Consider the following 11,235-nt stretch of genomic DNA (forward strand, 5'->3'; position numbering starts at 1 on the left):
TTCCTGTCCCCTAAGGGGACAGGAAATCTGACTGGAGATCGTTGAGCTTTACAGGAAAGAGGAACGTGGGGACTACGGTCTGAGGACCAAGGTAACTTCCTCTATCCCTCTCCTCATCGCCTTTCCTCTTGGCTCTTGGTAGCGGACTGCCTCCAACAACCACTCCATCTGCTCCCAGATTTCAGGAACCAGGAGAGAACAGAGCTGGCTGTGGTTAGTGGTCAGCTGGGTGACGCAGCCCAGACCCAGAGGAAGGCTGGCAAAGGGAGTGCCGGTGGGAAAGGTGCCCTACAACTCATGACAGTGTTCATCCGCCTTCCTGTGCCCTCGTCAGGCTGGGCACATGCCAACCATGGCCCCCATGTCCTGTTCGGTCTACCCACACCTCCTACCTCCAGACACCCTCCTGCACTCACTCTTGCCATCTATCGCCAGACCACTTCTTGGCCTAGAAACAAGGGACAGCAAACACCTTCCCGGTGTACCTTCCCACCTGCTAGGAAGACCCACGAGAAAGGGGCCATTCTTCCAGGGCTTGCTATGTGTGAACCTGGACAAGTGGCTCTTCATGAATCAGGTTCTAGAATTTTATAGGCTTTTGAAAAATACTTTTTTTTTTTAACCCTGTAATGTATTTCCATTCATGAAATGTTATAGAATAAATAAATAAACTATTTACAAACAGGTGAGATTATGGGTAATTTTTTTTCTTTCCAGCTTTGTCATCTTTCACAAAATAAAAAAAAAGAAGGAAAATAATTTCCCATATTCCTAGCACTGACTAATCCTCCCATTTCATAATTTCATATGTAGATGTAGGTATAATATGTATTTTATTTATTTATTACTTCATTTTGGCTGCACTGGGTCTTTGTTGCTGCTTGTGGGCTTTCTCTGCTTGCGGCAAACAGGGGCTACTCTCCAGTTGCGTTGTACAGGCTTCTCATTGCAGTGGCTTCTCTTGTCGTAGCGCATGGGTTCTAGGCGTGCAGGCTTGAGTAGTTGCAGCACGCGGGCTTAGTACTTGTAGAACACAGGCTGTAGAACTCAGGCTTAGTAATTGTGGCTTTTGGGCTTTGTTGCCCCTTGGCATATAAAATCTTCCCAAACCAGGGGTGGAGCCCATGTCTTCTGCATTGGCAGGTGGATTCTTAACCACTGGACCACAGGGAAGTCCAATATGTATTTCAAACAGTGATAAGAACATATTTATCCCTGATGGTCCAGCGGTTAGCACTTGGTATTTTCACTGCCATGCCCTGGGTTCAACCCCTGGTCAGGGAACTAAGATTCTGCAAGATGCAAGGTATGATCAAAAAAATACCCAAAAAACCATACTTTAAATATTATTTTATAATCTGACTTCTGTGTCAATAAACAGATTTATTTCATTCTTATGTCTGCATAATATTTTGTATGAGATGCTATGTTTTATTCACTAATCCTCTCTTGTTAAGATACGTGGGTCATTTCCTATTTTCACTGTTAGAAGCAGTGCTGGGATCGTGATCCATGTAAATCTCCAGTCACCTCTTCAATTATTTCCTTAGGTAAAAAGTCCTGAGGGAAAATTGCTGCATACCTGGGTATCCACATTTTTAAAGCGTTCACCCCCCCAGCCGTGCTTGGAAGCACCCCATCACCCTTGTTAGCTCTGACAGTTAGTGTCCTTTTACTCTTTTAAGGGAATGGTCAGAGCCCAAGAGGGGAGAGACATTTAATACAAGCTCCTCATGCTCGCTTCGGCAGCACATATACTAATATTGCAACGATACAGAGATTAGCATGGGCCCTGCGCAAGGATGACACGCAAATTCGTGAAGCGTTCCATATTTTTTAAGAGACACTGATGTATAAAACAGTGTTTTGGACTCTGTGGGAGAGGGAAAGGGTGGGATGATTTGGGAGAATGGCATTGAAATATGTATAATATCATATATGAAACGAGTCGCCAGTCCAGGTTCAATGCGCGATACTGGATGCTTGGGGCTGGTGCAATGGGACGACTCAGAGGGATGGTATGGGGAGGGAGGAGGGAAGAGGGTTCAGGATGGGGAACACATGTATACCTGTGGCGGATTCATTTCGATATATGGCAAAATCAATACAATATTGTAAAGTTAAAAAATAAAATTAAAAAAAAAATACAAGCTCCTCTTAGCACAGATGAGGAAGACGGAGGTCTGGGAAGGAAATGACTTTGCTGATAGCAGTGATGTGACAGCTCGGAATAATCTACTGGTCAGATCTCTTGACTTACAAACAAGCGCTCTTTACCCAATGGCCTCTGAAGGCTTACTCCTGACCTTTCACCCAGCACTGTTCAACGAGCAGTTACCAAGCCGTTGCAAATGTCAGGTACCGTGCCCTCTAGTGAGCAAAGACCCTGACCTCAACGAGCACAGGAGGATGCGGACAGACAGCACCCCAACAACCCTGGGCAGAAGTCTTCAGGAGCACCGGAGAAGGCCTTTTTGAGGAATTAGTATTTGAGATTGCCTTGAAGAACGCTTAGAAGTTGGACATAGGAAGGAAGAGTGCTCTGGCCCCTGAGGATGACACAGCACAGCTCTGACACTGGTGGGCTTCATCTGGACGGTCCCAACATGGGGGAGAGGCTGGGGCAGGCTGAGGCTGATGAAGCAGGCTGAGGTCCAGGACACAACACTCTTGCTGACCTCCTGAGAAGTTCTTGTTCTGAAGGCTCCAGGGAGCCATGGAGGCCCTGAAGTGCGTGGGCAGAGTTCATTTTAGAAAGCTCACGTGGGCACTTCAGGGACCAGCCCAGAGGCCCAGTGCCAGGCATGAGGCAGTGATTCATAGGCATCAAGAGACCTGCCCTGATTTCTCACACACACGTGGCGATGAGGCAGTGAATTTTGAAAAACTGAAGCATTTTCAAAGAATGATACTAAAATGCCCTAAATTCCCTGTGTGGATGGGGGAGGATTCTCAAGATGGACCATCCCAAACCGCCTGCCTTTGGCCCACGATGGGGGCTGTGGGCCTGCATTTGTGTGCAGAGGTTTGAGATGCTCTACGATGATGTGCGATGCTCTTTATGATGTTTGCAACCAATTAATAACGGGCCAAGTGACATCGTTGAAGGCTGACCAGTCTGTATCATTGTTGATTCCTCTTCTCTGCCCTGTTTGTCTGAATGCATGCAGGCTAAGTTGCTTCAGTCATGTCCAACCCTTTGCGACCCTATGGACTGTAACCCGGCAGGTTCCTCTGTCCATGGGATTCTCCAGGCAAGAATACTGGAGTGGGTTGCCAAGCCCTCCTCCAGGGGTTCTTCCCGAGCCGGGGATGGAACCCTCATCTCTTACGTCTCGTGCCTTGGCAGGCAGGTTCTTTACCACTGGTGCCACCTGGAAGCCCAGGTGTAACTGAGGCTCAGAGGGCTTCTCAGCATGCAGAGTAATCAGAAGGAGAATGTGTCTGCCAGAAGAGAGACTTCTGACAAGCCTCATGGTGCAAATTACCCCTAGCTTCCCATCCTGGGGTAGCCTCTGGAAGGTGCTGCTGAGACTGCTACATTTTGACTACAGTCCTTTGTGGGAGACCCCCTCCACCCACACACACTGCCCTTCTCCGCACTTTACCTTCCCAAACATCCCCACTCCTAAGGTGAAGTCCAACGTCTGTGGGGTAACGGGCTCTCTCTGCTACTGCTTGCAAAAAAAGTTTTATCTGTCTGTGGGGTAACGGGCTCTCTCTGCTACTGCTTGCAAAACAGTTTATTCTTTCTTAATGCTATTTAGGAAACAGTTCAGTTGGGATTACAGTGTGTGTGTGGCTGGAGTGAAGGAGGTTATGGAAGATGGGGAGGGGGTAGGGACAGTGACCCCTCAAACACCCGAACTGCACCCAGTCCAAAGTCTTTGCTTTCTCTCTCCTTCAAGTTTTAAGGTTATGGAAGCTGGGGAGGGGGTAGGGACAGTGACCCCTCAAACACCCGAACTGCACCCAGTCCAAAGTCTTTGCTTTCTCTCTCCTTCAAGTTTTAAAATTAATATAGAAGTATGCAAGTAATTCATACCTGGATATGTTTTGAATAAAATTAAAATGTTGCAGGTCAGTTTCTGGATTAGATTATTGCATCATTTTCAATTATAGTCCCTTCCCCCCTACTCTTGAGACATAAATACTGTTGTCATTTCTGTGTTTGTCCTTCCGAATCTTTTTACCTTACATTCATTTATGCGGGTAGATCTGTGGGAAATATTCTTGTTTGTTTGTTTTTCCATAAATGATATCACATTATACACACTGTTCAGCAGCGTGCTTGTCTCACTCAACAAGACCTCTTGCAGATCTGTAATCATGTGTTACTTACAAAACTGTCTCACTTTAGACCCGAGAGACACAGGTTTGATCCCTGATCTGGGAAGATCCCCTGGAGTAGGAAATGGCAACCTGCCCCAGTATTCTTGCCTGGAAAATCCCATGCACAGAGGAGCTGTATGGGGTCACAGAATCAGACTGAGCGACGGAGCACGCACACTCGGTGTTCTTTGGATGATATACCACCGCTAGGCAACTCTTCATCATTGTTGGAGGCTGACACTTTTCCATTTTTCACTATTAAAAACAATGCAGCAAGAGCCTCTTTGTGTGCACACGTGTGTTCTCCAGAGTAAAGACTGAGAAGTAGGGCATAGGTTTTATGCATTTTAAATGTTTAATAGGTATTTCCAAAAAAGTAAAATTCTTGTAGGCGAAGATCAGAATCGCACTATGGGTTCAGGTTTTACTTCTTTGGTTAATAGTTTGTGCATCATTTTAGTTCTATTTAGTTCTGTAAATTTCCTGTTTGGTTTTCTCCATTTTCCTACTGATTATCACTCTTTTTATTGAAGTGCAAAGTTATTATCTGCTCTGGATAAACAGTAATCTGTCACCTGTCATGTGTGTTGCTAATATTTTTTTACAGTCTTGTCACTTTTCATTAATGTTTTGTAGGGTCTCAATTTTAAGGTGGTCTGATTTATCAATCTTTTCCTCTATGGATTTTTCTTTTCAGACTTAAGAGGATCTACCCTTTTTCAAAAATCATAAACTTATATATCCTCCTATATATTTTTCTGAAAGCTTTGTTGTTGTTCAGTCTCTAAGTTGTGTCTGACTCTTCGTGACCCGGTGGACTGCACCACACCAGTCTTCCCTGTCCTTCGCTATCTCCTGGAGTTTACTCAAACTCATGTCCATTAGTGATGCTATCCAATCATCGCATCCTCTGTCACCCGCTTCTCCTCCTGCCCTCAATCTTTCCCAGCATCAGAGTCTTTTCCAATGAGTCAGTTCTTCGCATCAGGTGACGAAAATATTGGAGCTTAGATTGCTAAATCATCTGGAATTTTTGTGAGTGAATAGTGTAAGGGAGAGAGCTATCTTCATTTCTTTCCAAATGGAAAACCAGTTGTCCCAATGCCTTTAACTGAATAATCTGTTGTTTCTCCACTGAACTGAGATGCTACTTTTATCATTTACCATAAATGTGTGTGTTTCTAGATTATTCTGTTCTATTGATATACTAGTCTATTTATCCGTTTCTATGTCAATACCTAATCATTGCAGTTGCCATAGCTTTCTAATATGTTTTGATTTCTTATAAGATAAATTCTCCTTTCTTATTCTTCTTTTTCAAAAGAATCCTCAACATTCTTAACATTGTGGTCTCTTGTGAATTTTTGAGTGTCTAGTTCCATGAGAAAGACAATGGAATTTTATTAATATTATTTTCAATGTATGCATAAATTTGGTGACAGTTGGCATCTTATGATAGTAAATCTTTCCATCCATGCACATTCATCCATTTAACATGTATTTACTTAGCATGTCTGTGCCAGCCCTGTTCTTGGCGCTGGGGATATAGCAATTAACAAATTACTTGCTCTCGTGGAGTTTACATTCTTGAGAAATATCGTATACCATTTTATTTAAGTCTACTTTTATAGTCTTCATTGAAGTGTTATTGTTTTACCCTCTTGCTAGGTTTATTCCTAAATGCTTTCTTTTTGAAAAATGTATATAAATTTGGTCATTGAGTTTCCACACAGAACCTATAAAATCTATAATAATAAATATTCTCTTTCCTTTAAAAGCTTTCAGTGTAAGTATTTTTAAACAAAAGAATTTAGCATACTTCTTTTGGTTTTCTTTAGACGGTAGATTCATAGAGTTGAAAAGCACTGGACATTTTTAACCCTCTATTCTAGAAAGGTTGCGCTTCCTACTTTATGAACAAGATTAAAAATTTTTAAAGAGTGAGCATTCAGACTTTTGTTAGTTTCAAATAACGACTTTCAAATTTGTTTAGGATAGTATGATAAAAGTAAAGATAGGTTAAGTTACATGACTACATAAATATTTAATGGTTATTTAGTTAATTCCTTTTATACTTGTGATTTTTGGTGGGGGTTAGGGGAGGAGGACAGAGGGCTGGGATAGGTGGTAAGCTTCCATGAGACAAAGTTCTACAAAATGACACTAAAAATAAGAAGCACAAAATTCAAAGTAAAATAATTCAACATCATCTTTATCAATCAGACAGACTAGCTAAAATTTAAAAGGATGGATAAAGCCAGTGCCAGACAATGTGTGAAAAAATAAGTGTAGATTGGCTCTGTGCCATGGGATGGCACTCTGGCACTATCAGTCAAAATCTAAAATGTACACTTGCTCTGACTCAACATTCTACTTCCAGAAAGGAATTTACTTTTCAGATGCATTCTCAGGAAAACAGAAAGATACCTACACAAGAGTGTTCATTTCAGCCTCATTTGCAACAACCAAGAAGACTATAAACAAGCCAAATGTCCTCAACAAATTTTTGCCATATTGTGGCACATCTACATAATAGTCTTTTATGCAGCCCTTTAACCCTAACAAGGCTTGTGTTCCCTGGTGGCTCAGACAGTAAAGCATCTGTCTACAATGCAGGAGACCTGGGTTCGATCCCTGGGTCGGGAAGATTCCCTGGAGAAGGAAATGGCAACCCACTCCAGTACTCTTGCCTGGAAAATCCCATGGACGGAGGAGCTTGGTGCAGGCTACTGTCCATGGGGTCACAAAGAGTTGGCAGGACTGAGCGACTTCACTTTCACTTTCACTTTAAGCCTAACAAGGGAGGTCTGTATGTAGCAATAAAGCTACCTTGGGACTTCCCTGCTGGTCCTGTGGTTGAGAGTCCATCTTGCAGTTCAGAGGATGGGGGTTTGATCCCTGGTCCGGAAACTAAGGTCCCACTTGCCTTGAAGCAACTAAGCCCACCTGCTGTGACTACTGAAGCCCTTGACGTCTGGAGCCCGCAGCACAACTAGAGACTCTGTGCACTGCAACGAAAGATCCAGTTTGCTGCTGCTAAGACCCAACACAGCCAAATAACTAATTTTTTAAAAAGATAGTTTAAAAAACAAAGAGATGTTGCTGAAAGGAAAGAACTAATTATAAAACATTGGTTGACTTGCTAAGTCGTGTCCGACTCTTGCAGCCCCATGGACTGTAGCCCACCAGGCTCTTCTGTCCATGGGATTCTCCAGGCAAGAGCACTGGACTGGGTTGCCATTTCCTCCTCCAGGTGATCTTCCCAAACCAGAAATCAAACCTGGGTCTCCTGAATTGTAGGCAGGTTCTTTACCAACTGAGTTACAAGGGAATCCCTATAAAACATTATGCATAATGCCATTCATACAAAGCACACACATTCACATGACATGTATAGGCAACACACATATTTTAAATATGTATAGAACATTCTAGAAGCAGACGCAGAAGCCTATTAGCAGTGGTTACCTTTGGAGAATGGAACTGAAAAGGCTGAAGCAGTGGAGGCTTTACTTTAAAGTCAATACCCCTCTGAGAGTTTTACCAGGAAAAATATAATTTTACCACAAAAGATTAATAATCTCTCCCTCCTCCTCAACCTCCCCTCAAAGTAGCAAACTTTGATTTGTTGTACATAATCTGTGCTTTTGGATTACTTTTACTTTGATTTCTTAAAATAAAGTCAAATGTTATCAAAGATTGAAATGATAACCTTGGCACACATGGCATTTAGGATTAAGGGCCTCCCGTGTGGGAGACTTCAGTATCATAAATGATAATTTAAGTATAGCATTCAAGTCCAAATTTCTTTGTCTTCAATACTTGGAAGATTTGTTGTTGTTGTTCAGTCAGTATGCTGTGGCCAACTCTTTGCAATCCCATGGCCTGCAGTACACCAAAACTTGGAAGATATTGCTCTATTATCTTTATGCATCTAATATTGCAGTCAAGTTCTCTGTCACAAGTAGACTTCCAGCTCCTGAAATTCTGTTAACCCTGATTTCAGACAAAGCAGAATTAATGTGGGTTACAGGATCTATTAGCCAAACTTGACCGTGGAGATATCATGGAAGTGAGACATGGAAGTGAAATTGTTGTAGAGCAAGAAAATAACAAGAGCTGTGGGAAACCCCCAGGGAGACAGAAGGATCCTGGAACCTGGTGGGGAAGGCAGAGAGCGGATAAGGCCAGGACCAGGCATCTCCAGAGGGGGTGGTGCTAAGGAGAACTTTCTAGTTATGCCCTCCTCTCTGCAGGGACTGCAGGCAGGAAAAAGCCCCTTGCGACCAACAGAAGTGTGTGAGAGAGGGCGTTACACAGTGGTGCTGGATCCTGGTCACATTCAGAAACAAGAGGTCCTTTCCCCTGCTCTGAGGACCAGAGTTCCATGACCCAAGGGGAGGTTCTTACTTTAACAGAGAATGGAGACTCCCTAATGGGTAAGGACCCATGGCTGAGGGCAGGTAGGAAACGGAGAATGGATAAGCCCAGATGTTAACCCCAGAATCTCTCTTGCACGTGAGTCTCCCACCGTCGCCACTGCTCTTTACCCAGTACACACTCCTCAATTCAGCATAAGGGGTTCAGCCTAGAGAGTAGGCTTTCATCGTCCTCCCAGCTCATGACCATGTAGAATTTATCCCAGGAAAAGTAAAGTTGGTTTAACATTCCAAAATCAATCAGTGAGATTCGCCACAACTAAGAAAACTGGGGCGATCTCTCATCAGATGCCAAAAGAGCATCTGACAAAATCCAACATCCATTAGTGATTGTTCAAAAACAAAGCTTCTCTGCAGATGAGAGAAAAGAGAACTGTCCTACACACTGCTGGGGAGTGGGAGGGAGGGTGAATGTACTCTGGTGCCACCACGATAGAAAACAGCATGGAGGTTCCTTAAGAAACTAAAATAAATAGGGAATCCCCTGGCCATCCAGCAGTTAGGACTCGGTGTTTTCACTGTCTGGCCTGGTTCAGTCCCTGGTCGGGGAACTGAGTCCAGCAAGCTGCATGGCCTGGCCAAAAGAAACCTAAACATACAGTTGCCATATGATCTAGTAATACCTAGGCATATATCCAGAGAAAACTATAATTCAAAAAGATACATGCAGGACTTCCCTGGTGGTCCAGTGGTTAAGAATATGCCTGCCAGTGGGGTTCAATCCCTGCCGCAGGAAGATTCCACAGTCATGGACCAACTCAGTCCAGGCACCACAATTACTGAAGCCCACACTCTCTAGAGCCTGTGCTCCACAAGAGACGCCACGGCAATGAGAAGCCTGTGCGCTAAAATGAAGAATAACCCCTTGCTCGCCACAACTAGAGAAAGCCCAAGTGCAGCCACAAAGACCCAGCACAACCAAAAATAAATAATTTAAAAAAAAGAAAAGTAGAATAATAAAAAATTGGAAAAAATAAAATAATTTTTAAAAAGATATGTGCACCCCAATGTTCATAGCAGCACTTTTTACAATAGTCAAGAGAAAAAGACAACCTAAATGTCCATAGGCAAGTGAATGGATAAAGATATAATATATATACACAATGGAATATTACTCAGCCATAAAAAAAAAACAGAATGAAATAATGCCATTTGCAGCAACCTGGGTAGGCCTAGAGATTATTAGGCTAAGCTTGAAGTAAGTCAGACAGAGACAAATATATGATATCACTTGCATGTGGAATGTAAAATGTGATACAAATGAATTTATTTGCAAAACAGAAACAGACTTACAGACGTAGAAAACAAACTCATGGTTACCAGAGGGGAAATCTGAGGAGGGAAAAATTAGGAGTTTGGGATTAGCAAATGCAAGCTACTATATATAAAATAGATTAACATCCAGCTCTTACTGTATAGGACAGGGAACTGTATTCAATATCTTCTAACAAGCCATTATGAAAAAGAATATATATATTTAAAAATAAAAATAAATTAAGACTGATTCTCTTTTTAATTAATTAGTCAATTTTTTGAAGTATTGTTGATTTACAATGCTGTGTTAGTTTCTGGTGTATAGCAAAGTGATTCAGTTATATATCTTTTTTAAAGATTCTCTTCCCTTATAGGTTATTACAAAATATTGGGTGTAGCTTCCTTTGCTATACAGTAGGTCATTATTGGTTATCTATTTCATATGTAATAGTATGTATATGTTAATCCCAAATTCCTACTTTATGCCTCCTATCTCAGTTCATAAAGAATCTGCCTGCAATGCAGGAGACCCGGGTTTGATCCCTGGGTCGGGAAGATCCCCTGAAGAAGGAAATGGCTACTCACTCTAGTATTCTCGCCTGCTCGCCTGGAGAATCCCATGGACAGAGGAGCCTCACAGGCTAAAGTCCATGGGGTCTCAAGAGTCAGACGCAACTTAGTGACTAAACCACCACCACCGACTTCCCGTTTGGTGACCATAAATTTTTTTTCTGTTTGAGTCTGTTTCTGTTTTGTAAGTAAGTTCATTTGTATCATTTTTAAAATTCCATATATAAGTGATTTAATATGTATTTGTCTTTTCCTGGCTGGCTTACTTCACTTAATATGATAATCTCTAGGTCCTGTTGCAGCAATCTATGTTGCTGCAAATGGTATTATTTCATTCTTTTTTATGGCTGAGTAATATTCCATTGTGTGTGTGTGTGTGTGTGTATACCACATTTTCTTTATTTTTTTTTAATTTTATTTTATTTTAAAACTTTACACACATTTTCTTTATACTTTTCTCTGTCGATAGGCATTTAGGATGCTTCTATGTCTTGGATATTGTAAATAGTGCTAAAATGAACATTGGGGTACATGTATCTTTTTGAATTATGGTTTTCTTTGGATCTATGCCCCAGGAGTGGGATTGCAGAATTATATGATAACTCTATTTTCGTTTTTTTAATTAATTTGTTTCTTTATT

The 11,235-nt window shown here is 42.0% G+C and overlaps 1 non-coding gene across 1 annotated transcript; it reads left to right on the forward strand.

Annotated features, from left to right (window-relative positions):
* Positions 1-1,733: 1,733 nt before the first annotated feature.
* On the forward strand, positions 1,734-1,837 carry LOC139177807 (U6 spliceosomal RNA). Its single transcript, XR_011562275.1, has one exon. It is a non-coding gene; the product is annotated as a U6 spliceosomal RNA (small nuclear RNA).
* Positions 1,838-11,235: the final 9,398 nt, after the last annotated feature.

This window comes from Bos indicus, chromosome 19, assembly GCF_029378745.1.
Source record: "Bos indicus isolate NIAB-ARS_2022 breed Sahiwal x Tharparkar chromosome 19, NIAB-ARS_B.indTharparkar_mat_pri_1.0, whole genome shotgun sequence".
NCBI lineage: Eukaryota > Metazoa > Chordata > Mammalia > Artiodactyla > Bovidae > Bos > Bos indicus.